Here is a 27,367-nt window from a genome sequence, read left to right on the forward strand (position 1 = left end):
ATAGTCTGAAAAGTCAGATTTATTATACATGTAAATATACTTTTTCCACAAAAGGAGATGTCTATATCTATATTACACATACGTCTCACACTCTCTCTCCCTATTCTATATAGATCTATATCTGCTTTTTGTGGAAAAATTAACCCTACAATCTGACCCCAAGGGAATGTTATTTCTCTTCCAGTCCGAGGCTAAATTAATGCCATAAAATAAGGCTCCCTGTCTTTCTAGAGGGGTATCGGTCCAGTAACAGTCTATCAGAACTACTTTTAGCTGTGGCACAGGGATCAGTAGCATCTCTGGAGCACTGGGACCCAGGTTCAATCCCCAGCCTGGCACAACAGAGCAAAGATCTTGCGTTGCCAAAGCTGTGGCGAAGGTAGCCACTTTGGCTTGGATCCGATCCCTGGCCCAGGAACTTCATAGGCCAGCCGGGAAAGAAAAAAAAAGTTTTGTAAAAAAATTGTTTTATGAGGTCAAAAGTCACTTTTTCTTTACAACAGGGCCTACAGGTTTTATTCAAATGCTTAGAACTTCTTTGCCAGGGAGAAGATGTTAATAACAGCAAAGTAGCTTAAAGCCCTGTGAAATATGCAAGTACGATCTAACACTCATGGTGGGAGAGATAATATTTTAAAATCATCCAAGCTTTCCAGTTTGTTTGAACTTTGGAATGAAAATGAACTCAAAAGTTAAAAAAAAAAAAAAGAGAGAGAGAAAGAAAATGGCTTTATTCTATGTCATGGTATTGAGATACAAGGTATACAGTGGATAAGGCAAGATTATTGATCCATCTCATCAGTCAGTGCCCTTTAACAAATCAATGCCAAGTTCAGATTTCATCTATGAAGCTAAGATTTTTTCAGATTTAAAAGGACTTTTTCAACTTTGATGTTTTCCGAAATGCATGAGGGGCTCTTCCGGAAGTTGCCCAATGACACTGAGTGAGGAGGATGCCAGCCCGCCTCCTGCTGGCCGCCAAGAAGACAGTTGGTCTGAGCTCAGACAGGGCCTGTGACAGTCCCCTGAGGCTCCAGGACAGCCATCTGCAAGATGATCACTGAGGCTCTGCAAATCTTCTAAAATAATCGGCAGCCCCGACTCTGATCTACATCTTTCTCACTGACATTTTCTCATTTGGAAGATGTGGTGTAAATTTGAAATTGCCACGTTGAGAGGTAAGATCTATTCCACTTCTAATGCCTAAGAGCTATTATATGTAGCTCTTTCTTTTTTCTTTGGCAAGCAAAACTATTTTGGAAAATACTGTCTACAGAAAGAAACAAACTCACGGACGTGGAGAACAGACTTGTGGTTGCTAAGGTGGAGGGTGAGGGAGTGGGATGGACTGGGCGTTTGGGGTTAGTAGATGCAAACTATTGCATTTGGAGTGGATAAGCAATGAGATTCTGCTGTAAAACACAGGGAACTATATCTAATCAATTGTGATGGAACATGATGAAGAATAATGTGAGTAAAAAGAATATACATATTATATACACATTTAATAAAAAAATATATACATATGCATATATATAAACGGGTCTGTTTGCTATAAAGCAGAAATTGGCAAGACATCATAAATCAACTATAACAACAACAACAAAAAATATGAGCAGTGGAAATACTGAGTTAAACGGGGATGGAGGAAGGAAGGGTGGGGAGTGCGGGCAGGGCACACTTCCCCTCCCTCGTCCTGTATGTTCTGTCAGGCTGGCTCCTTCAGCCAGTCTCAAATGATGGTCAGCCTTTAGGGAGCATGTGTGCTCCCAGGCTAGTGCTGGTGGAAAGTTCTGCTCCTCATCTCTGGGGTTTTCTAGAGCAAGTGCTTGTCCCTATCCTTTATATAATCTGAATCTTGGCTGTTTTTCTAATTGGTAGTATTGCCTCAATATACAGAAAGGGGGAAACATTGGTGAAATCAATCCATTAGTCAATCAATCAATCAATTTTGATTTCATGTAATGAAACATCTGTTGCAAGGGAAGTTGGTTAAAATAGGATTTTGAAGGGGTGACAACTGAAATTTAATCGCCCATCTATGTATTCTCTCTCTCTCTCTTTTTGTCTTTTTAGGGCCATACCTATGGCACATGGAGGTTTCCAGGCTAGGGGTCCAATTGGAGCTATAGCCACTGGCCTACACCAGAGCCACAGAAATGCCAGATCTGAGCTGCATTGAGACCTACACCACAGCACATGGCAATATCAAATCTTTAACCTGCTGAGCAAGGCCAGGGATTGAACCTGCATCTTCGTGGATGCTGGCCGGGTTTGGCAACCACTGCGCCACAATGGGAACTCCATCTATGTGTTCTCAACTCTGACATTTCATAGAAACATCTGTTCTAAATCTCCAATGTCATCATGTTTTTGTCTTATTATCATCTTAAAATGATGATGTAAGTCTTCTCAAATTCTTTTGGAGGGAGTTCCTGTAGTGGCGCAGCAGAAACGAATCCGACCAGGAACCATGAGTTTGCGGGTTTGATCCCTGGCCTTGCTCAGTGGGTTAAGGATCCGGCATTGCAGTGAGCTGTGGTGTAGGTCAAAGATGCGGCTCGGATCCCAAGTTGCTGTGGCTGTGGTGTAGGCCGCCGACTACAGTTCCAATTAGACCCCTAGCCTGGGAACCTCCATATGCTGCAGGTGTGGCCCTAAAAGACCAATAAATAAATAAAATAAAACAAAGTGAAATTCTTTTGGAGCTGGTTGGGTAAGAAGGATAAGTAAATCGTAAATTAGTGAAAAAATATACACTTCTGCATGTAGTTAGGTTACATCCTAGGGTCTGTCACTTGTATTCCCAGGTTCTAGGCTCACAATACAGCAGTGAACAAAACTGATAAAACATCTCTGCCTTCTTGAAGCTTTTAGATTAGTAGGTTAGAAAGTCGGTAACTATGATAAATGAATTTTCTCTTGGGTAGTGATGCATCTTTGCATGGCCTTCTCTGCTTCTGGGTGTCTGCTTTTTCCTCTTCTGTCTCTTATAAGGACACTTGTTATCGGATTTAAGGTCCCCCCATGTCATCCAAGATGGTTTCAATTAAAGATCCAAAACCTAATTCCATCTGCAAAGCTCTGCCTCCCAAATAAGGGCACAATCACAGATTCCCAAGATTAAGATATATGTCTCTTTTGGGGACCAGCACTTAATCCACTACAAGGAAGAACAAAAGCTGTTTTTTTCCAATAGTATTTTTATTAGTTTTTTTAAATTTTGAAATGATTTAAATGGTTTCCATTATAGCTGGTTTACAGTGTTCTGCCAATTTATACTGTACAGCAAGTTGACCCAGTCATACATATATATTCTTTTTCTCACATTATCCTCCATTATGTTTCATCATAAGTGACTAGATATAGTTCCCCGTCCTATACAGCAGGATCAAATTGCTTATCCACTCCAAATGCAATAGTTTGCATCTATTAACCCCAGACTCCCAATCCTTCCGGCTCCGTGCCCCTCTCCTTGGGAACCATAAGTCTGTTCTCCAAGTGTGTGAGTTTCTCTTCTGTGGAAAGGTTCATATGTGCTGTATATTTGATGCCAGATATAAGTGATATCATTATTAATTAATTTATATAAACTTTTTTTTTTGTCTGCACCCTACGAAACTGGAAATTCCCAGAGCAGGATTGAACCTGCACCGCAGCTAGGGCAACGCCTGAATCACTGCGCCGCAAGGGAAATTCCGGTTTCTTCCGATTTCAAACTGGATTTATAAGGAGACCTTTCGGATATCTTGGCATTTGAATAAAGACCCGTGAGAGGCTGGCGAGGGACGCAGACTCTGAGGGCCGAGACCCAAGGAAGCAGGAGGGAGTGTGAGGGCCTCGCCTGTGTTTCAAGGACTGGGAAGTCTAGAGAGCAGACAACAGGGGGAAGGCAGAGACCGGGAGAGCGTCTCCGACAGGATGGGAAGACGGGAATGGACGGTTCCTGGACCACGTGACTGCTGCCGAAGCGGTGAGACGTAATGAATTAGCAGTAGATTTGCTTGAGGCTCTGATGTGGGGGTGCGAGAAACAGGAGTCAAGGGTGACTCCATGTTTTTGGCCTGAGTTACTGGGCAAATTAAGCTGACATTCACTCCTGAGACATGGGAGACCCGGGTGTCAGAGGCACTAGGTCTTGAGCTCGGGGTGTTGGGCCTGAAGAGGCTTCTGGTCACCGGGATTCAGGTGGTAACCAGGCGGTGTGTGTGGGGGGGAACAGACAGTCAGCGCAGGTGAGGTCTGGGGCTTAGAGCCCAGAGACGAGATCTGGGGGAGCCCACCAGCGTGGAAAGCAGGGAGGAGGGGGTCCAGGGCCTGGGCTGGGTCACTCCAAGGCTTAGAGGTCCAGGAAGCAAGGAACGAGGGTCCGAGAAGAAGGAGGGGGGAGGGGTCAGCCGGCATGAGGCTGCCGGGCAGGTGGAGAAAGTCCCCACTTCTTCGGAGGCTGCCTTCGATGCGCCTATTTCTTCCCGTCCATCATTTCTCATTACTCTCTGTGCTTCCCATTTGCACTGCCTTTCCCGTTTCATCAGCTCACGTTGGGGTGACGAGCCTAAGCACCAGTTTGAGGCGCAAACGGTGAGATTTCAGACGCCATTCCTCCGTCACAGGTGTACGGGCCCCTCCCTAGCTCATACTCATGGCGGAATGGGGGGTCTTTTTGACCCGCTGATGGGGAGGAGAAAGGCTAGGCTTAGTTCACGCTGGGTCAGCTTGGAATGAGTTGCAGGCTAAGACCAGACTGCTGCTGTACTCCGCGGCCCCTGCCCCCAGTGGCCCGAAGGACAGATGGGAACTGACATCCGAGGGGCGGGGCTTTGGATGGTGCCTCTATTCATCCACTTGGCGTGTGAGGCGAAGGCCAAGGCGCATGGATTCACGAGCAGTGGCTGACGGCTCGTGGGTTGGTCAGAAGTCTGCAAGGAGAAAACCTGGACCGCAGAGCCCAGCGAGTCTGGGGAAGAAGCAGGCACCCATTGTGAAGGGCTTTGTTCCCCAAGTGAGACCCACAGACAGCACGCACCGTGTACTGAGCGAACCTTCACCGAAGCTCATCATCCCAGTGCTGGCCGAGAGGCGCGTGGATGGAGCAGATGAGCTGGCAGGACTGGAGGCCATGTGTGGCCTATCAGTGTGCCCCCAGTCACCAAGACGGCTGGCTGTAAGGGTCCAATCAAGACCAGTCGTGAGCCCTGATGTGGGGTTGGAGGGCAATTCCCCTCCAACCAGGCTTGGGTCCGGGGGGTGAGGTGGGGGTGCAACTTGAACGCCACTGCACCTGCGTCACAGTCCAGCTGCATCCTTGGTCCACCGCTGCGCCCTTAAGGGTGTCTTTCGCTGGAGCACGCCCCAGTGAACGATCTGCAGGCAAATATCTTTCTTTGAGTCATTCCTGGGGAACCTGGGCCAAGACAGGGAGAGACTTGAAAGAGATTGGAAAATAGAGAAAATGAACTTCGACATGACGTCACTGGTTGATGTAGAGAAGGCTGTCCCCTTCTGCCTGCATCTCTTTGTCTCCAGCGGGCACAGGTGCACGCAATTTTTATTTCAGCACATAGTTTTGGAACCATCCACTAGGTGGAGAACTTGCACTGAGTTTGCTGCTCAAACTGTGAAACCCGGCTAGCGAGTCAAGGGAGCTGCATTAATGTACGCCTTTATTTATTTATTTTACCATTATTGAGATGAAATGATGGGTTCTAACTGACAATGAGATGCATTTATGCCTATTCTTAGTGGCCTAAGCTTTTCAAACGTTATAGGCCTGAAAACATTATATAGAATTACATTTCTCTTGTGATTGGCTGTTACTATGGGATGTTTTTGGAGAAAAAATGAACTGTGTGAGGATAAGCCAAGATTTCTGCATAATCGTTTTTGTTGAACACAGACTCCTGATTAGTTTGTTATGATTTATTCTAAGCTCTTTTAGATTTGCAAGATGGTATTTTTTTGAATCTCAGGAAGTGAGTATGGATTGAAAGATAACTGCAGATTAAGGAAATAATTTTATTCATTAAAAAGCCTTATCCACTGATGTATTTTTTACATTTCAGTTTTCAAACACTGGGCAAAAGAATTTCTTTTCACATGCATTGTTATTCTTGCTGATTACTGAGAACGTTTTATTCAGGTCATGGAATGTAGGTTAATAGAACTGAGTATACCATGCGTTCTTGGTTGCAGCTCAGAGCAGTAGGGATATGGCCCCAATTCAGCTGCCAGCCCTACCCAGGCAGCGCTGCCCCAGGAATCCTTGCTGCCTCCAAGCGAGGTCTCTGCATGGGCTTCTTTCCTGCCACGGAGGTCAAAGCCCTGGCCAGCAATGCAGTCCCAGCAGGGCCTCCTTAAAACAGTCTAGGCCAGAGTGTCTTCCTCTGTCTGTACTTTAAGGCAGGGATTAGCAAATCCAGCACTGGGTTTCACAGCCTTTGAATTCATAGTGATTTTTACAATTGGACATTTCCTCTCCTTTTCTTTTCTTTTTTTTTTTTAAAGGCTTCACCTGCAGCATATGGAAGTTCCCAGGCAAGGAGGCAAATCGGAGATACAGCTGCAGGCCTATGCTACAGCCACAGCATCACTGGATCTGAGCTGCATCTTTGCTCTATGCTGCTTGTGGCAAAGCCAGATCCCTAACCCACTGAGCCAGGCCAGGGATTGAACCTGCATCCTCAAGAATACTATGTTGGGTTCTTAACCCACTGAGCCACAATGGGAACTCCTAGCTTGCTATTTTCAATTGATTTGAGGATAGGAGGTACTCTGAACTGCAACAGAGTGAAGTATTTTCCTCCTTACCCCTCCTGCCAAACTCCATTCTCCTCATGAATAGACCTGTATTCCACAAATATCCTCCTCGATTATGATATTTTGGATTTTATCAGTTAAAATGCATGAGAATTTATTTTCTCTTTTGGAATCTAAGTGCCTAGCTAATATCCATATTTTGCCTCTTGACCAGTGAGGCCTAAAGTATTTATTATCTGGCCTTCAGAGAAAAAGTTTACTGATGCTTGTTATAGCGGGTCTGTCCAAAATGAAATGGAAAGCAGTGTCTGAGGCATGTGAATTTTTTTTTTCTGGAGAGAGGATTCTTGACTTTCTTTGATCTGAAAGGTGCATGTGACCTTCAAAATGTTAAGGCCATAGTCTTCCTGGATGAGGGCCTATCCGCTGTTCTTAATAACAATAATAATAATGATGATGACGATGATGATGATGGCAGCTCAAAGCCTTATGGGTCCAAGCTACAAAGAATGATTGGAACACTGCCCACATGAATTTAAGGGGACCAAGGGCAGGGCTGAATTGAGTTACTAAAAATTAGCAAGCCATTCTTTACTCACAATCACAAAACAGTATATTTCACTGGGGATAGTGTAGGTGCTCAGCAAGTTATTGTTTGAACAACTCTATGACATACTTCGAGAAACAGGAGCCCCGCTGCTTTGATGCGCTTGAGAAAAGCATGGTGTTTGGCACTGAAGAGGTGTTGAGTTTGGGCCCATGACCGAGTAACCTACATGAACACAATTAACTGGACATTTGACCTGTCAAGGGCACATCATTGGGGTTATGCAATCATTTATTCTTATGCATTTGAAGCGAACCCAACCAGGACAGCACTTACCAGGAGTGAGGCTATAAGTAGTGTTATATGGCATTTCCTGCATTCCGTGGGGCCCACTTGGCTGTTTAGGTAAAAAGACTGCAAGACTCTTAGGAATTAATGTCTTTCAAAAAATCGAGAGGGGTGGAGAACCTTCTGAGAACCCACAGTGGTGCCTCAGAATGCAAGTTTGATAATTAGGTTCCGTTCAATTAGATTGTCTGGAAGGCTGCGTCTTCTAGCCTTTTCAGGTCATGTCCATGTGAGCATTCAGATGGGCTAAACAAGCGTTGGCTGCACCAAACACATCCTTCCTTTCTGGAGCTGGTGCCAATGCATCCTTTCGGCAAAGCTGGGTGCAGACACGAGGCATTTACTACAGCCGCCCACTGGAAAGAACTAGGAGAAGAAAGGAAAACAGAGAGGAAACCACTGGCTGGAATCAAAGCCAGTGTATTCTCACCCAGCAGCCTGGAAAGTGCTGTCTCAAAAGATTGTCCTTTTTTCCCCCAACCGGATACTTGCTCTAGTTAATAAACAGGAGGAGGCTTCACACACCTTCTTTGATTGAGCTGTTTGTGTTGCTGTGAATTCTGGCAAACGTCTCCTAGGGCGCAGCTGAGTGGTTTAAGTACCACATCGCTGACTGTTCCAATTTCAGAAACTCTCCCGAGATTGCACGAAGACAAAGAGGCTGCAGAGAGCCGCAGCCCCTTAGTGCTCTCTGCTCTAATCTGTGCTCTGCTCACACAGTCTTCTCTAATCCTCTCGTACCCTGCTGTGGCGAGCGGTCTTAGGGAAGGGCAGCCAGAGCCAAAGCTGCAGGATACAGATTTAATTCAATCTAGCAAACATTTACTGAGCACCTCTGGTGTGCCAGACCCTGGGCCGAGTTCTGGGGCTAGAAAGATTAATAGGATATGATTCCAGAACTCAAAGCGGTCACGGTTTATAGGCGGAGTTCACGATCACATGAATAACAAAACCGAAGAGCAGGGCTGGGGGAATTCCTCACCGAAGGGATGACAAGGCTGTGGCTTGACTGATGAGGGGGTGGTAACAGATAGAGAAGGGGCAGGTGGGCATCCCAGGCCGAGGAACCAACACGAGCAAAGAAGGGATGAGAGTCCATAGTATGGGGGGGAAAGGTGAAAGGATTTTATCTCGGAGAGAGATGGGAGAAAATGCTGGAAGTGTGGACTGGGCACAATGGTTGATATTCATCACTGCTGGAGACAGAATAGCAAAAATAAATAACCAATGCCCCCTCCCCCTCCTTGTGAAGCTTATCTTCAGAGGTGAGGACTGATAATAGATACAAAAACCAGGCAGATTATTTGGTATGAATATTAGTTTGCTAAAGCTGCCGTAACAAAGAAGCACAAGCTGGGTTTAGACAATAGAACTTTATTTCTCACCATTCTGGAGGCTGGATGTCCAAGATCCAGGTGTTGGTAGGGTTGGTTCCTCCTGAGTCTGTGGGAGAGATTCTGTCCCAGCTTCTCACCCAGCTCCTGGTGTTTGTTGGCTCGTGGAAGCATCGTCCTGATCTCTGTTTCCATCTACACAGGGCATCTCTCTGTGTGTGCCTCTGGGTCCAAATTTCCCTTCTAAATAAGGACACCAGCAGTATTGGATCAGGGCCCACCCTAATGACTTTGTTTTCATGCCATCATCAGCAAAGACCCTTCTTCTAGAAAAGTTGCATTCACAGGAATTGAGATTGGGGGAGACACAGGCCACCCATAACAGTAGGTTAGAGTGAAATAATGCATCATAGGTGTGTTGAGGAGGGCCTCTGGATATGAGGCAAGGTAGCAGGAGGTTTGCTATGTTCCGTAGGTGGTTCAGGGTATGACTTACTGCAGAGGAGGCATTTGAACCAAACCTCGAAGGAGATGCAGGAGTGAGAGTCAAAGAGGTTGCAGCGAAGTGTTCTGGGCAGAGGAAAAAACCAGTGTAAAGGCCCTGAGGTAGAATGTGACCAGTGAGGCCAGGGTGGAGGGAGTGGAAGGAAATGGAAGGTCAGTGGTCGTGGGACACCCAGGGTCTTACTGCTGCTTGGGGGGATTCACTGTGGGGCTTTGGGGAGTGCTTTTTCTGCTTTTTTAAAAAATTTATTTTACTGAAGTATAGTTGGTTTACAATGTGTTAATTTCTACTGTATAGCAAAGCAATTCAGTTATATATATATAATATACATGCATATATATTATACCTATTCTTTTTCGTATCCTCTTCCATTATCCCTTATCATGGGATAGTGAATAGAGTTCCCTGTGCTCTACGGTAGGACCTTGTTGTCTACCCATTCTCTAGGCAATAGTCTGCATCTGCTAATCTATTGGGCAGTTCTGAGTAGAGGAGTAAGATGATCTGACATAAGTTTTAAAAGGTTTGGGCGTTGAGAATACTCTGAAAGCAGGGCCAAGGGTGGATGGGGGAAGATGGGTTAGGAGAGGCCGTAAGAGCCCAGGTGAGAGGCAGAGGTTTCTGGGACCTGGCTGGTGAGTGCAGGTGGTGAAAGATTTAGAGAGGTTGAGTTTGAGCTACATGTGGCATAAGCGTGTGCAGATGGGGACAGAAGCTGAGATCAGGCCCTGGAGTTCACACTATCCTGAGGCCATCTCATCACTTTCACAGAGATAAGCCTCTCTCTTGTGAGGTCATGGACTTACACAGGTAACAGGGCACTCCTGGGGTGTCCTTCTGTTTTCTGCACTCCCTAAAGCCTTAGCCTCGTTTCTTTCCTACCTCTAGTCTGAAGACACAGAAATGCAATGACAAGGAATCATGCACTGGGGATGCTCCCTCTTCCTAAAAATTGAAAAAAGACACACAGAGGTTAAGTAACTCAATAATAGGATCCAGACATTCTGGCTTTTCAACGTTGGTCCAGCAGTGATGTTCTCCATTGAGGTGGGGGCTTTGTAGCAGGTGTGCCGTTAGGGACCTGCTTGACTAGGTGGCCAGGTAAAGACTAATCAGAGTTGCTCTGAGGTTGACATAACCTCATCTTAATCCACTTCTCCAATTTTTTTAAACATTTTTTTTTCTTTATAGGCCCACACTCATGGCATATGGAGGTTCCCAGGCTAGGGGTCCAATTGGAGCTGTAGCCACCGGCCTACACCAGAGCCACAGCAATGCAGGATCTGAGCCGTGTCTGCAACCTACACCACAGCTCACTGGCAACGCTGGATCCTTAACCCACTGAGCAAGGCCAGGGATTGAACCCGCAACCTCATGGTTCCTAGTCAGATTGTTAACCACTGCACCATGTCAGGAACTTCCACTTCTCCAATTTAATTGTGTGCCCAGTTCTGAATCCTTTTTTTTTTCCTTTCCATTCCTTCATCTGTCACTGTCTTATTTCAGGCCTGAATTTCCTCTTACCTGGTCTATTGGAATAGTTTCTTCAGTGATTTTCCAACTTCTAAATTCTCTTTATTTACTTCTCAATTCTTCTTAAAGTTTTTTTTCTCAGAACATGTCCCCTAAAATATGAAACTGATGATAGATGTCACTTCCTGCTTCCTCTTGAAACCCTTGGGTGACCCACAATGTCTTAGAGAAGTCTATAGTCCCTGTCCTGGCCCTCAATGCTGGGCCCAGTATGGCCCAGACCTTCCTGTTCAGCTTCCCCTTCCTCTGCTCTTGACCTCAGACCCCAAATCTCATTCTTCCTGGGCCGGTGCCCCACCACCCCCTGCGTCTGTCTAGGCCAAGAAGAAAACTTTACTCATAATAGCTGTCAAGAATTACTATCCTGCATTTCCAACTCTCTCTTCCTTCTTACAGAATAGTCCAGGGGCCAGGGGTTTCTAAGCCAGCAAGACCTGGGCTATGATCATGACTTTAAAATGATCAGCTGTGTGACACCGACCAGCAACATGGCCTCTCTGAGACTCAATCTGCTCGGTGATACAGGGAGATAACACCTTCCGCCCTGCAGGGGTGCCATCCAGGGGGAGACCAGGTTGTTAAAGTGACAGCTTGGCACCCAAACTGGAAGAAGGGCTTGGGGGGCGGGGGGGCTAACGGTTATGAGCTAATATTGGTTTGGAGCGCAGGGGTACATCTTCTGAAGTTTAGACTTTCGGGGGTCATGAGTGTCTGTGGATACTGTGGGCGATTTACAATTTCCCAGGCAGATTGTAGAGAGAAAGACACAATGACTCAGGACAGAACATGCATATTAATTGACATTAGGTTTCAGTCTAACGCATCCTCACACCTCACTCATTTAAATTCAGCTAATTTAGATTTTATGACACTGCAGGCGAAACTGGGTCGCAACTTACTTCTGTGCTATTTAGGAGAAAATTAATAGGAAGAACATGATTCCGAGCTCCTAACGTGGGGATGTTTAACCTACTTAGATGAGTCAACTGAAGTCCTCTTGGAATCAGTTTAGCAAGATTAGTTTATGTAGAGACACTCTGTTACTTTAAATGATTCAGAGACGTACAGTTAGAAGGTAGGAGCCAGAAAAAGTATGGCGATTATTAGCATATGTTCCTCCCTGTAAAGATGGGGAAACAGAGGAAGCAAAAGCTCGACCGACTTGTGCAAGAATAAATGACACGGAATAAAGAACAACACTGATGAGAACTCAGGCGGCCCGCTGCCTCAACAGCGTTCCTTTGAGTATGTTGCCAGGGACTTTTTTTTTTTTTTTTTTTGTCTTTTTGCCATTTCTAGGGCTGCTCCCGCGGCACATGGAGGTTCCCAGGCTAGGAGTCGAATCGGAGCTGTAGCCACTGGCCTACACCACAGCCACAGCAATGCAGGACCCAAGCCGCATCTGTGACCTACACCACAGCTCACGGCAATGCTGTATCCTTAACCCACTGAGCAAGGCCAGGGATCGAACCCACGACCTCATGGTTCCTAGTCGGATTCGTTAACCACTGCACCATGACGGGAACTCTTTGCCAGGAACTTTTATATTCAATGAGATCAGTTTAGTATAACCTTCCTAGGCCACACTTGGTTAGATGTTATTGGTTTTTTTTGTTTTGTTTTGTTTTGGGCAAATTCTTGGTGGTAATTAAGGAAGTGCTATTTACAAACGATGGCACAACTCAAACTGACACTTGATTCACAGCAGTGTCTCCAGTGAGGTCCTGGCATGAGCAACAGGGCTTTGGCCGCTTCACTCCGGCGGTTGTGAGAGAGATGGCACAATGAGTACGTTCCTGTCGGCAGCATCGCTCCCAACAAATGTTCTTTATTTAAAAAAAAAAAAATGTGGCCTCTAATGTAACTCACTGGTCCTTAATTAGGACCATTGTGAGTTTAAGATCTGTTGTGCAGGGTGAATTTTCTGGATCCTGAAGTCTGGCTGGCTCCGCTAAGATCAAAAGTGTTTTATGAACAAGACAACACCCTCCCCTTGTGAGCTGAGAGCTGAGAACTCTGGACAATGTATTTTTTGGGGTGACATTTTTAGCCGTTCTCATTGGCTGAAATCCGAGCAGGTATGTATTCATCCCTTTGGAGAAAAATTAGGTGACTAAGGTGAATAGTCTTTAAAGGGTGAAGAGTTTGTGTAGATCATTATTGGCTATAAAATCTTTTTTTTTTCATTCTGGCCCAGTGTATGGTCCCCGGAATTCCTATTATCGGACTGCAGGAGAATCTGAAAAGAAGGAAGTCTAGTGTGAGGCATTTTCAAGAGGTCCCTGTGTTTGTTCAACTTAACAGTTTGTACTCTTAGTACCATTGCCCCAGGCTGTCAGGACAAAATAAATCAGTGTGTAAATTACTCGAATAAGATAATAGTAGAAAAACAGCTGCAACTAATGGATGGAAAACAAATGGAAGCTGTATTATTCCATCATGGAAGATTACCAACCAGGCTGGCTTTTGATATAAAAAGAAATCGGTGAACATGGAAACTTAGCTCTGCAAACCACGCAGCTCTTAACCAGGGCAGACCTCTTTATACCTTAAGGGCGGACCCAATCAGGACTCATCCTTTAACCGGTGACATTTCCATGGCTTTGTCTTTTCTTCTCCTGTCTTCTTCGATTTAATAACTATAATGGGAATAAGAATGCAGATCAGACTTTAATAGTAAATTAAATTAAATATTATATATTCTTTATCTCCTTTCGGTCAAAAAGATAAAGCGCATAAGAAGGACACTGAACTCACAGTTCTTATAAACCCGCGTGAACTCCAGCATGTGGGTGGGTGGTTATCAGATGCTCCAGACGTCTGTGCCTAGCTCAGAAGCTCTGGATTGCTCTCTTTTTAAAAACAGTTTTAATTTTTGTACAATTTTAAAGGTTGTTTTCTATTTTTGGCTTTTATAAAATATTGGCTGTATTCCCCATGTGGTGCTACATTCTTTTTTTTTTTTTTGTCTTTTTAGGGCCGCACCCTCTGCATATGGAGGTTCCCAGGCTAGGGGTCCAATCGGAGCTGTAGCTGCCGGCCTACGCCACAGCCACAGCAATGCCAGATCCTTAACCTGCTGAGCGAGGCCAGGGACCAAACCTGAATCCTCATTGTTCTTAGATTCGTTTTCCCTGTACCACTATGGGAACTCCATGTACTATATTCTTGAGCCTGTCTTTTTTTTTTTTTTTTAAAGCCACACCCATGGCATATGGAGGTTCCCAGGGTAGAGGTCGAACTGGAGCTGCAGCTGTCAGCCTACACCACAGCCACAGCAACTTGGGATCCAAGCCATGTCTGCAATCTACACTGCAGCTCATGGCAACACCAGATCTTTAACCCACTGAGTGGGGCCAGGGATCTGACCTGAGTCCTCATGGATACTAGTTGGTTCATTACCACTGAGCCACAATGGCTCCTCTTGAGCCTGTCTTATACCCAATAGTTTGTACTTCCACTGACCCCCTCTTATATTGCACCCCCAAATGTTCCCTATATCTGTGTCTGCTTCTTTTTTTGTTATAATTACCAGTTTGTTGTATTTTTTACATTCCACATATAAGTGATATCATACAGTATTTATCTTTTTGTTTTGTTTTTGTTTTTTTAGGGCCGTACCAGTGGCATATGGAGGTTCCAAGGCTAGGGGTCCAATCAGAACTGTAGCCACCAGCCTATGCCAGAGCCACAACAATGCAAGATCCAAGCCACTTCTGTGGCCTACACCACAGCTCATGGCAATGCCAGATCCTTAACCCACTGAGCAAGGCCAGGGATTGAACTGACTTATTTCACTTGGCATAATGCCCTTCAAGTCCATCCATGTTGCTGCAAATGGCAAAATTTCATTTTTTTTATAGTTGAGTAGTATCACATTATATATGTATATATCTTCTTTATCCATTCTTCTGTTGATGGACACAGTTGTTTACATATTTTGGCAATTGCAAATAATACCTATGTAAATAATGTATATTGGACTGCATGCATCTTTTCAAATTAGTATTTTTGTTTTTTTCAGGTATATATCTAGCAATGGAATTTCTGGGTCATATGGTAGTTCTACTCTTAGTTTTTTGAGAAACCTCCACACTGTCTTCCATAGTGATTGTACCAATTTTCATTCCCACCAACAGTGGACAAGAGTGCCCTTTCCTCCACATCCTTGCCAACCTTTGTTATTTGAGTTCTTTTTGTTTTGTTTTTTTTAGGACCATGTCCTAGGCATATGGAGTTTCCCAGTCTAGGGTTTGGAACAGAGCTGTAGCTGCTGGCCTACACCACAGCCACATCGATGCCAGATCCGAGCCTCATCTGAGACCCACACCACAGCTCACGGCAATGTCAGATTCTTAACCCACTGAGCGAGGCCCAGGGATCGAACCTGTGTCCTCATGGATGCTAGTCAGATTCATTTCTGCTGAACCATGATGGGAACTCCTATTTGTGTTCTTTTTGATGATAGCCTATTTAACAGGTGTGAGGTGAAATCTCATTTTGGTTTTGATTTGCATTTTCCTAGTGATTAGTGATGGTGGAAAACTCATGATTTATTTATTTCCTTCCTTCCTTTCCTTCCTTCCTTCTTTCTTTCTCTTCCTTTCCTTTCCCTTTCTTTCTTTCTTTCTTTCTTTCTTTCTTTCTTTCTTTCTTTCTTTCTTTCTTTCTTTCTTTCTTTCTTTCTTTCTTTCTTTCTTTCTTCTTATGACTTTTAACAAGTCCGTATTGCCTGTTAATGAAAGGGTCCAAGACCTTCTCACTGAAAAGCTTTGGCCCTTGGTGCAAAGGCATCATCATCTTAGGATGTCAAGTTCTGTTTGGGGCCATGGCTTCCATCAGGCTTTGTCTCAAGTGTCCTAGCTTTCCTTTCTCCTTCCTCCTCTTCCCTCTTCCTCCCCCCTTTTCTTCTTCTTCTTTTTCCCCTCCCTCTCTTCTCCTCCTCCCCTCTCTTCCTCTCCCCCTCCTTCTTTTTCCTCTCTCTCTCTTCCTTCCTCCCTCTCTCCATCTCTGGTACATAGTAGGTACTCAATAAAAACTTGTTGAATGATTTTTTTTTTTTTTTTTTTTTTTTTGCTTTTTGGGGCTGCATCCACAACATATGGAAGCTCCCAGGCTAGGGGTCTAATTGGAGCTGCAGCTGCCAGCCTAAGCCATAGACACAGCAACATCAGATCCAAGCTTCATCTCTGACCTACACCACAGCTCATGGAAACTCCAGATCCTTGACCCACTGAGTGAGGCCAGTATTGAACCCATGTCTTCATGGATACTAGTTAGGTTCGTTTCCACTGCACCATGACGGGAATTCCCAAAACTTGTTAAACGAATGTCAAATGATCTGTGTTGAGAGAGTTAATTGGACAGGAAAGTCAGGAACATTGTTAAGGAGCTGTATCTGAGCTAGGTCTTGAAGGTCGAGTAGGAATTCATCAGATGGAGGAGGATGGAAGCAATAAGCCACGTGGGAGTGGAAAACACCACTTCTTACATAAAGATCCTGCATTGATTTAGATCCTGTGATTCTTTAAATTGATGGCTAACAGTGAAGTGAAAGAAAGGGTCACTACATAGCTGAGACGGTTTTGAAAATATTTGCTAAAATATACTGACGACTTATGTTGAATCAGTCACCTTGGTGAACTTCATCCAAAAAATAAGTCCTTGATGGATCCTTACTAATCAAACAAAGCCTGCTATATAGCAAGTGGTTAGGGAAATTCAGTAACTTGCCAAAGGTCACACAGCTAATATAGTGGATTTGAACTTGGCTTTCTTTGGTTCAAGAGTCTAAGCCATGTAAGGACGAGCAGGAAAACACCTTAAACTTAAAAGTATAAGTCAGTGTTATCCAATAAAAATATAATGTGAACCATATATGTAATTAATACATTTTTAGTGGCCACATTAAAAAAATTAGAAGAAGCATGTGGAATTATTTTGAATGATATATTTTACTTAACCAGTATATCCAAAATATTATCATTTTCACCATGGAATCCACATGAAGAAATTATTAACGAGATGATCTATGTGCTTTCTCCCATATTGCCTTTGAAATCCAGTATATGTTTTACATTTAAATTACATTTCAATTTGCTCAGTTCACAGCATTTCTTTTATTTTTTATTTTTTTGTCTTTTTGTCTTTTTAGGGTGGCACCTGCAGCATATGGAGGTTCCCAGGCTAGGGGTCTAATCGGAGCTGTAGCCGCTGGCCTACACCACAGCCACAGCAATGCCAGATCTGAGCTGCGTCTGCGACCTAAACTACAGCTCGCAGTAACGCTGGATCCTTAACCCACTAAGCGAGGCCAGGGATCGAACCGGCAACCTCAGGGTTCCTAGTCGGACTTGTTTCTGCTGCGCCACGATGGGAACTCCAGTTCATAGCATTTCAAGTGTGCTGTGGACACCAGCCACACTGGACAGTGCAGGTCTGAGCCCTGAACAGAATCCTTGCACCTCATGTGATATTGGTTGGTAATTGTGTTGTGCCAAGGGCTGTCGCGTGGATTTTCACCCTTTTCCTCAGAAACTCCAGATTCAGCATTTTGCTCTTAATGTCCTCAGTTTTATTTATGGAAACCATGTTACATCTATTTTTGTATTTCATTTCTAGGACATCCCTATTTAACTGCATTTGTTCTCTAACCTTGGTCCTAAGAGACATGACTGGGTTGATTACAAGAAGCAGGCAACACTGTCTTGTAATTGTCACTGAATATATGATTAGTGTCTGTCTCCAGACCATTTCCTAAGGCATCTGAGGGCAGGTTAGATCTCCAGGGCCTAACATGTCATAGCTGTGCAGGAAAGTCTGCAGGATGTTAAATGCGCATTTCCATAACAAACCCTGGCAACTATGTCTTCCTTTTGGTGAATTACTTGGACTCATGTTAATATGCGAGAAAGGTTTCACCTGTAACTTGGATGTGGATTTTAGGATCTGGTAGGACCATAAGCGTAATCTGCATGTAAGTGACCTTGCTGTTTCTCGTAAGCTACCGCCAAAATGGAAAGTTTTTGGAACATTCTTGAAACATATGGAAAACAAGACCTAAGGCCCCCTTAACAGGAATATGGTTTAGTTTGTAAAATGATTCATAAAGTCCATGATCCTTTTTAACTTCCTATCACTCCAAGTTAGCCACTGTCCTTCGCACAATCGCCAAGACTAAGGTCTATGCGAAAACAATGGCCCTTGGCTGTCAGGCTGGCCTTGCCTCTGCTGCAGGTATTTTTTAATTACATATTCCCATTTAACAAATATGATAGCTCAGGTGGGATATGCTGCTGATAGGAACAACATTTTCCTAACAGTTTTTACTCTGCTTTTTGGTGCTTCCAGAGCTGCTGGAAATAGAAGTTTAATATCGCAGACTTCTATTTGGTATTTCAACCACGTTCCCTGCGCCTTACCAAATGTCAGTTGTTCTCTCTGTAAAACCTACAATGGAATTTTTACTGGCACACAAGTGTAGATTCAACCTTTTTGCGTTTTCCTCCGATCTCTATCAGCAAAATGAGGTTTGGGACTTGATGGGGTCATGTCAGAATCAAATTCCCTTAATTCTCATTTTAACACAGTGTTCCATCTAGTTGAAAGGTCTTCTGCTCTCTCGACATTTATTTCTTTGACATGGGATGAATCAAAGGAGGAAGGATTGGAGTCTTGGGTTTTAAACATCGGTCTGAACTCTGGCGGTGATGGCTTATCATGGCCTCTCTCTTACTGTCGTGGACTCTTAACTGCTGTAGATGAATCGGAAGTTATGGTTTTGAAGGTCTTGATCTAAAATGACTTTATAAAATATTGTGCTGAGTATTCTTCCAGATTTCATGCATATTTTCAGCATTGTTTCACCTTATAAACACAGGTTATAGAAGCAATTTTAAGCTATTAATTTGAGGCTCACAGCTCTGTGATTCAACATTCCTTAGGAACAATACTATTTTCTATTTTGTCACTGTGTCTCCAAGGTTTTTTGGACCATTTTGGGGTGGAATTGTTCTTGGCTTCTTTGGGGGAATATATTGCTTTCTGCAGAAGCTGTGGTAAATATATGAATAAACAAAACTCTGACTCTTGTGGGGCTAGTCTGTCCTTCCATTTTCCTAAATTTGTAATCAAACCACAGTATCTGACCAGCAACTTCTAGTGGGAGTTATCATTATTACTTTTTTTTGGCCGTGCCCATGGCATTTGGAAGTTTCCTGGCCAGGGATGGAACCCATGCCACAGCTGTAACCAGGACCACAGCAGTCACAATGCCAGATGCTCAACCCACTGCGCCACGAGAATTCTCCCTATCACTATCACTTTTAATGCGAAAATTTTACATTTAATTGATAATGTGCTTCTTTAAAACTATACTGGTTTTTGGAGTTCCCGTTGTGGCTTAGTGGTAATAAGGTATCCATGACGATGCAGGTTAAATCCATGGCCTCAGTCGGTGGGTTAAGGATCCAGCGTTGTTGTGAGCTGTAGTGTGTAGGTCACAGATGTGGCTCAGCTCTGGGGTTGGTATGGCTGTGGTGTAGGGTGGCAGCTGCAGCTCCAATTCGATCCCTAGCCTGGGAACTTCCATATGCTGCAGGTATAGCCCTAAAAAGGAAAAAAAAAGTACCGATTTTTAAAATTGGGTTTGGAAAGGGTCTATATTAAAAAAAATAGTTTAGATAGAAGTAAAATGCTTATTTTTTAGTTGGACATACCTAAATTAAAAATATCTCAATAAAATTCACATTCTGAGTCCCTGAAAACAAATAGAAACATTTTTATTATAAGTGGATCATATGTTTCAGCTCAAGAACAAAGAGTAACCTTAATTGGAATTCCCGCCCAAGAACAAAGAGTAACCTTAATTGGAATTCCCGTTGTGGCTCAGTGGTTAATGAACCGGACTAGTATCGGTGAGGACCTGGGTTTGATCCCTGGCCTTGCTCAGTGGGTTAAAGATCTAGCATTGCAGTGAGCTGTGGTGTAGGCTGAAGATGTGGCTCAGATCCTGAGATGCTGTGGCTGTGGCCCATAGCCTGGGAACCTCCATATGCCACAGGTGCGGCCCAAAAAGACAAAAAAAAAAAAAAAGAGAGTGACCTTAATTGACAACTGAAAAGTCTTCCTTTACAAGTATTTCCAGATTGAAGGACTTCAGAAACGAAAAACTCCTATGTTTTAATAGACTCCCTCAGCCTACAACTGGCCGATAGTTAACTGCTCTATAAAGCAGGCCAATCCAGTCAATTACTTTAGGGCCAATTTGATCAGAGATCTTGGGAGTTTCAGTGAGTAGTTATGCTACTTACAGTTGGATCTCAAAAGGGGCTTTAATAAGGATTTTTTTTTTTCCCTGAGATTTTGGTAAATCGTTTCCCATACAAAGATGCTTGTTTCCATGTTCCAAATAACAGAGCTTTGAGACTCAGCTGCTTGTTTTTCTGTGTCTGGCAGTAGAAAAATCTTGCCTGTTTCCACTGTATTCTCATCCCCTCACTGCAGAAAAAGTGGCCTTCTACTCCGCACGTGACCTTTTTCTAGGTGTCTCAGCTTTTATAACCTTACCCTTTGCTCAGCTGACTCTAGAAATACATGTGTTGGCTTCTAAATGGCAAAAGGGAATTCTCACCCTTTTAAATGCTGGCAAGAAGGGTCCCTCTGATCCCAGGGCACTCTGCTGCTGTCTTTCTGGATGCGTGCGGGAAAGACATCTCAGGCACACACTGGTAGCCAAACAGAAAGGCGTCTTTCTCACCCCCGTGCTGGGGACCGCCTGTCAATCCGAGTTCCAGTTCTTCTCAAGAGGGGATCCTGAGCACTTCCTTCAGCTGCTTTCGAGGTAGGAACAGTATTTCTCAGCTTTGTCCCCCTGATTCATCATGTCTCTGGGAATGCGAGACCAGGCCAACCTCCCTGTGAAGCTGAGGGAGGCATGCCCCCATCCCCGCTGTGGCCTCAATTCAGGGCAGTTTCCTGAGGTCCCCCTCCGCTCCTCATGCCCTTCCACGCGCTGAGTCCCACCACAGCCCCGGATCTGGCTCTGCTCCCAGGACTTGAAGACCCCAGGAGACTTGGAGTCACACTGCCCTGTGCCTTTTCTGCTCTCAGCCCCTTGTCCCTGGGGCTCAGACTCTACTCCATTAGGTCTGACTGAGGACCCACATCAGAACGGTCACAGGTCTTCTCTCCGGCAATGGCTTGGCCTCTGCAATCAGCTCTCTCTGATAAACTTGCATTTCACTTTGAAGCTTTAACTTTAGGCATGTAAACTCATCTCTGTGGACCTACTGGAGCTGTGAATCAAAACCACATGTGGACCCATCAGAAGCACTAGGAAGGGTGCACTTCTGCCCTGAGTTCTAGGACTGACCTTGGCCAGATGCACTGACCATGACCTTCCTCAATGTGTGCTCAGTCCTACGTCTGGCTTTCATTTCTCCTAAATCAGTTCCCCAATTTTTAGCCAGTGTGATGTTTAAGTTGTCAAGAGTCATTACAGTCTAGGGATCTGATGTGTAGGTCATGTTCTAAAAGTAGCACTGGAAGTCCAACTTTTCAGAAAAGGGGTGTGTATATTTGTATTCATTTGTAAATGACTCCCAGATGCCACATAAAGGACTTGGGCTCATTTTTTAACTCTAGAGGGCAACAGATAGAGCTTGAGTCCATCTACTAGGTCTTCTTAACATTGGGCAACAAAAGTTGTTGCTGAGTTATTATTTTCCTTGCTCTGATGGTCTTCCTTCCTTCCTTCCTTCCTTCCTTCCTTCCTTCCTTCCTTCCTTCCTTCCTTCCTCTCTCGCTCTCTCTCTCTCTCTCTCTTTCTAGGGCCGAACCTGTGGCTCCTGGGACTAGGGACTGAATGGGAGCTGCAGCTCCTGGCCTGTGCCAAAGCCACCGCAACGCAAGATCCCAATGTGTCTGCCACCTATGCCACAGCTCACGGCAACACTGGATCCTTTAACCCACAGAGCAGAGCCAGGGATCAAACGCGCATCCTCATGGATACTGGTTGGGTTCTTAACCCACTGAGCCACAATGGGAACTCCCTGATGATTTCGATTGGTTTTCCTTCTCAGAGCAAGTGGTCATTAGCATTTAATGCTTATGATTTTATTTTTTACTCTTTTAATGTCTAAACATTTGGTGATGGGGGCCCCGTCCAGTGACTCTTTCCCTAACATGGAGTCTAGAGTGTTCAGGGGCTGGACAGTTCCTCCTTTGTATTTCAATGTGGGCTGTCACCGTCACTGTGAGCTCTGGGGATTCTTACAGAGTCATCCTCTGTAAGAAAGCGAAGAACTGCTCACATCACAGCCTAGCCAATGCAATGACTCCATGCATGGGACAGCAAGAGGCTGTATGGCCTCTCATCCTTGGGATGTCCTGAAAAAGCACCTGGCACCTGTTGGGGCTATTCAAGGGACAGCCTGCCTGAAGGCGAAGGAATGTAGTCATTCAATTACCTTTTGGGATTTTTTTCAATTCTTCCTGATAACAAAAGAGCTCTGAAACATCATTATTACTTAAATAAATGTAAATCACTGAGTGTTATTTGAAGAACAAAAACATATCAGTAGGATATTAGTCAGTAGTATATCGTCTCTAAAATTCCATCTGTTAACCGTGCAGTTAATAGTTCTTTTAGAGTTGGAATTTGTCAGGAATTCTCTGCAGCTACCTGTAATAAGTTTATCTTCACTGTGAAAACATTTATGCATTTGCTGTGGCACAAACCCATTAGCTGTAACTTTCTGTTGCATGGGCTTTAGATGCATCTGGATTCATACTGTGTCTTTCAAAAATACAGTATTGCGATTCAATGCCATATCTGAAGGCTGACTTCTAAAAAATAGCTTAAGTCCCCACACAGTTTTCAGGGGAGGATCGATCCTGGGCTCCAGAAAGTTCTTTGTTTTTCAGACATTGTGAAGAGTTTGTCTGAAGGTAGAAGAGAGATATGAGGTGAGGATGACTTGTTCCACATAATAAAAGTGGGAGGCATTTGATGTGGGGAGAATGAAGCCGGGAAGAAGAAAAGAGGCGTCACTGCAGTTGGGCCTGGAGAAAGAACACACTTTCACTTATAAGATCCTTGTGATCATCATGGGCCTGTCTGGATAATCCAGGGTAATTTCCTCACCTCCAGGTCCGCTGACTAGCAACCGCAACGGAGCTGCAACCTTAATTTGCCCTTGCTATGCAACATACATACCAGTTCTGCAGATTCGGTCATTGCTTTGGGGCCATTATGTTTACCAGAGGGTTAGTCCCTCCAATTCCCACTTTTCACGGTCATGGCCATATTATTTAAATAATGGCCATATTGTTTCAATAACATGTTAATTCTTCAAAGACATCAATTATCCAGTGAGCACTTACATTCCTTGTGAAAGGGTTGTCCTGTAAAAGTATATTGTAAGCAATTTGTTGTTTTCGTCACTGAAGAAATTGGGTCACATCCATATTTTTGCCAGAGTCCAGGTTTTGCCGATTGCATTCCTGTGGTATGAGTTATAGGTTCCTCTGCTCCCTGTGTTTCTTGGAAATTGGTAGCTAGGTGCTTGATCGGATTCCGATTCAGCATTTTGACAGGTAATATTTAACCAGTGGGGGAGTTAAGTTCAGTCAGGAGGCAGAAACCACACCACTTTACTGAACTCAGATAATTTAATATGAAGAATTGATAATGGGAACAAAGTTGTGAACAGGTAACTGGAAAGGGAAACAGACAACTTTCAGGTATCAGAGTGAAAACTGCAGGGAGAAACAACTCTGCAGAGATTGACAGAGGCAAGGAATAGACTTATTAACACTTAGAAACCTAAGGATGAGCTTGAGGAGCTGAAACTCAGCCCCTGGAAGAGGAAGGCCTGGAGCGCTGTTTCTGAGCTGTGGGCTGGGAGCCAGAACTCTAAGGAAGGGGGCGCTCCTGTGCTGGTGTGTCTCAGTTCGGAAGTAGCACGAATTAGAACTCTTTTAAATTGCCAAATAATGTTCCACTTTACTTACCCATTCATTAGATGGTGGACATTTTTGGCTTGTGACCGCTTTGGGACAATTATGAATAATGCTGTTATGAATATTTGTATATAGCTTTTATGCGGATATACGTTTTCATTTCTCTTGAGTATATACCAGGAATGGCATTGCCAGGTCATATGGTAACTCTGTTTAATATTCTGAGGAACTGCTAGACTATTTTCTAAAACACTTGCACCATTTCACATTCCCACCAGAAATGTATGAGGATCCCAGTTTCTCTACATCCTTGCCAATACTTGCTACCTGTCTTTTTCATTATAGCTATCCCCGCAGGTGTAAAGTGATATCTAATTCTGGTTTTGATTTGCATTTCCCTGATGGTTAGTGATGCTGAACATCTTTTCCTGGTCATCGTGCATCTTCTTTTGAGAAATGTCTTTTCAGAAATTTTGCCCATTTTAAAATTAGGCTTTTTATTATAAAGCCCCAAGAGTTTTATATATTCTTGAAACAAGTCCCTTGTCAGAGATACAATAGGTAAAAATAAGTTGGGAAGTGTTGCTTTTTTCCCTCTTTTATGTTTTGGAAGTGTTGGCGAAGAATTGGTATTAATTCTTCTTCAAACATTTGGTAGATGTCATCAGTGAAGCCATCTGATCCTGAGCTTTTTTGTTTTTTCTTTTTAGGGCCGTGCCCATGGCATATGGAAGTTCCCAGGCTAGAGGCTGAATCAAAGCTACAGCTGCCAGCCTACACCACAGCCACAGCAACGTGGGATCCGAGCCACGTCTGTGACCTACACCACAACTCACTGCAACACCAGATCCTTAACCCACTGAGTGAGGCCAGGGATCAAACCTGTAATCCTCATGGAAACTAGTTGGATTTTCTCCACCTCGCCACAACGGGAACTCCTGGTCCTGAGCTGTTTATTTTGGGAAGTTTTTTTTTGATTACTAATTCAATTTATTTACTTATTGAAGGTCTATTCAGATTTTCTATTTTTTTTTTGAGTCAATTTTGGTAGTTTGTGTTTTTCTTGGAGTGCATTCATTTCATTTAAGTTATCTAATTTGTAGGTATATGATTGTTCATAGTATTCCATTATAATTCTTTTTATTTATGTAATATTGGTATAAATGTTCCCTCATTAATTTTATGATTCTAATACTTTGAGTCTTCTTTCTTTTTTTCTTAATCTAATTAAAGTTTAAAAAAACATTTGGTTTTGTTGATTTTTCTTTATTGTTTTTCTACTTTTTATTTTATTAGTTTTAGCACTAATACTGTTTCCTATTTTCTATTAGCTTTGTGCTCAATTTTTTTTTTCTCTAAGTGACTTAAGGTAAAAGTTTAGGTTATGGATTTAAAATCTTTCTTCTTTTAAAGTAGCGATTATAGCTATGAATTTTCCTCTAAGCATTAATTTAGCTATATTCCATAAGAGTTGTAGTGTTTATGTCTTCATTTTCTTTTCTTTCTTTTTTTTTTTTTTGTCTTTTTGCCTTTTCTAGGGCTGCTCCCACGGCATATGGAGGTTCCCAGGCTAGGGATTGAATTGGAGCTATAGCTGCCGACCTACACCACAGCCACAGCAACACCAGATCCGAGCCACGTCTTTGACCTACACCACAGCTCATGGCAATGCCAGATCCTTAATCCACTGAGCAAGGCCAGGAATTGAACCCGCAACCTCATGATTCCTAGTCGGATTCGTTAACCACTGAGCCACGACGGGAACTCCATGTCTTCATTTTCTGTCATCTCCAAGTATTTTCTAATTTCCCTTTTGATTTTTCTTTGATCCACTGATATTTAGTAGTGTGTTGTATACTTTCCAAATATTTGTGAATTTGCAAAAACATTTTTTCTATTTTATTTTATTTTATTTTATTTTTTGTCTTTTTGCCTTTTCTAGGGCCGCTTCCCATGGCATATGGAGGTTCCCAGGCTAGGGGTCTAATCAGAGCTGTAGCCACTGGCTTATGCCAGAGCCACAGCAACTGGGGATCCGAGCTGCATTTGCAACCTACACCACAGCTCACGGCAATGCCGTATCCTTAACCCATTGAGCAAGGCCAGGGAACCTCATGGTTCCTAGTCAGATTCATTAACCACTGAGCCACGATGGGAACTCCTCCATTTTTTCTATTTTAAATTTCCTATTTCACTGCATTGTCATCAGAGGAAATACACTGTATAATTTAAATCCTTTTACACATATGAGAGGAATATGTATTAGGTATTTTGCTGTCTTTGGGTGGAGTTTTCTCATAGGTCTAGTTTTTTTTCTTTTTTTTTTAGTGTTTTTCAGTTCCTCTATTTCCTAGCTGATCTTCTGCCAAGTTGTTCTATTCATTACTGAAGTTAGAGTATTGAAGTGTCTATCACTGTTGAATTCTGAGCCTTTCTTTTGCGTGTTTTGGGGCTGTGTTTTTAGGTGCATATATATGCATATATGTTCATAAATTTTTCTGACTTCCTGATGGATTGACCCTTTTATCATTTTAAAATGTCCCTCTTTAGTAAAATTTTTTGTTGAAGTCCATTTTTGTCTGATATTAGTATGGCCACTCCAGCTTTCTCATGGTTGCTGTTTATATGACATATATTTTTCCATCATTTTACTTTCAACCTATTTGCATCTAAAGTGTGTAAATGCATTATATACTATACACTATAAAGAGCATATAGTTGGGTCTTTTTTTAAAAAAATCCAATCTTGGAGCTCCTATTGTGGGTCAGTGGAAACAAATCTGACTAGTACACATGAGGATGCAGGTTCAATCCCTGGTCTCACTCAGTGGGCTAAGGATCTGGTGTTGCTGTGAGCTGTGGTGTAGGTTGCAGATGTGGCTCAGATCTGGTGTTGCTGTGGCTGTGGCATAGGCTGGCAACTGTAGCTCCAATTTGACCCCTAGCTTGGGAACTTCCATACGCTGCAGGTGCAGCCCTAAAAAGACAAAAAAAAAAAAAATCCAATCTTGTAATCTCTGCCTTTTGATTGAATTATCTAGTCCATTCATATTTAATGCTATTATTGGTATTGGATTTATGTCTGCCTTTTTACTTTTAGTTTTCTTTATATTGCATACCATTTTTCTTCCACTATTCCTCCCTTATTGCATTCTCTTTCATTAAATAAATATATTCTAGTAAAACATTTTAATTTATTAAATTTTTTTTGCTATTTTTTGAGTTATTACCTTAGTGGTTGTTGTAGAGTTTACCACATACATCTTATCAAGGTCAATTTCAGATTTATACTAAATTAATCATGGTGCAAAAATTTAGAGATGAAACTTCCATATAGCTCTATTCTCTCTTCTCACTTTTTGTACTATTATTATTATACTT

General features: G+C 43.3%; 2 long non-coding RNA genes across 2 annotated transcripts in view; one reads left to right on the top strand and one right to left on the bottom strand.

Moving 5' to 3' along the window:
- The first annotated feature begins 1,072 nt into the window (after positions 1-1,072).
- LOC146403879 (uncharacterized) overlaps positions 1,073-27,367 on the top strand; it is a 59,021-nt gene continuing 32,726 nt past the window's right edge. Inside the window, exons 1-2 of the long non-coding RNA XR_014843777.1 lie at positions 1,073-1,178; positions 3,641-3,973. This is a non-coding gene — a long non-coding RNA (uncharacterized LOC146403879). The remainder of the gene's footprint in view (positions 1,179-3,640; positions 3,974-27,367) is intronic.
- LOC146403880 (uncharacterized) overlaps positions 13,431-27,367 on the bottom strand; it is a 77,437-nt gene continuing 63,500 nt past the window's right edge. Inside the window, exon 4 of the long non-coding RNA XR_014843773.1 lies at positions 13,431-13,662. This is a non-coding gene — a long non-coding RNA (uncharacterized LOC146403880). The remainder of the gene's footprint in view (positions 13,663-27,367) is intronic.

Source organism: Sus scrofa, chromosome 4 (assembly GCF_054392235.1).
Source record: "Sus scrofa isolate SSC_HxYL_T2T_F1_AM1 chromosome 4, Sscrofa_HxYL_maternal_Yorkshire_Landrace_v2.0, whole genome shotgun sequence".
Taxonomy (NCBI): domain Eukaryota; kingdom Metazoa; phylum Chordata; class Mammalia; order Artiodactyla; family Suidae; genus Sus; species Sus scrofa.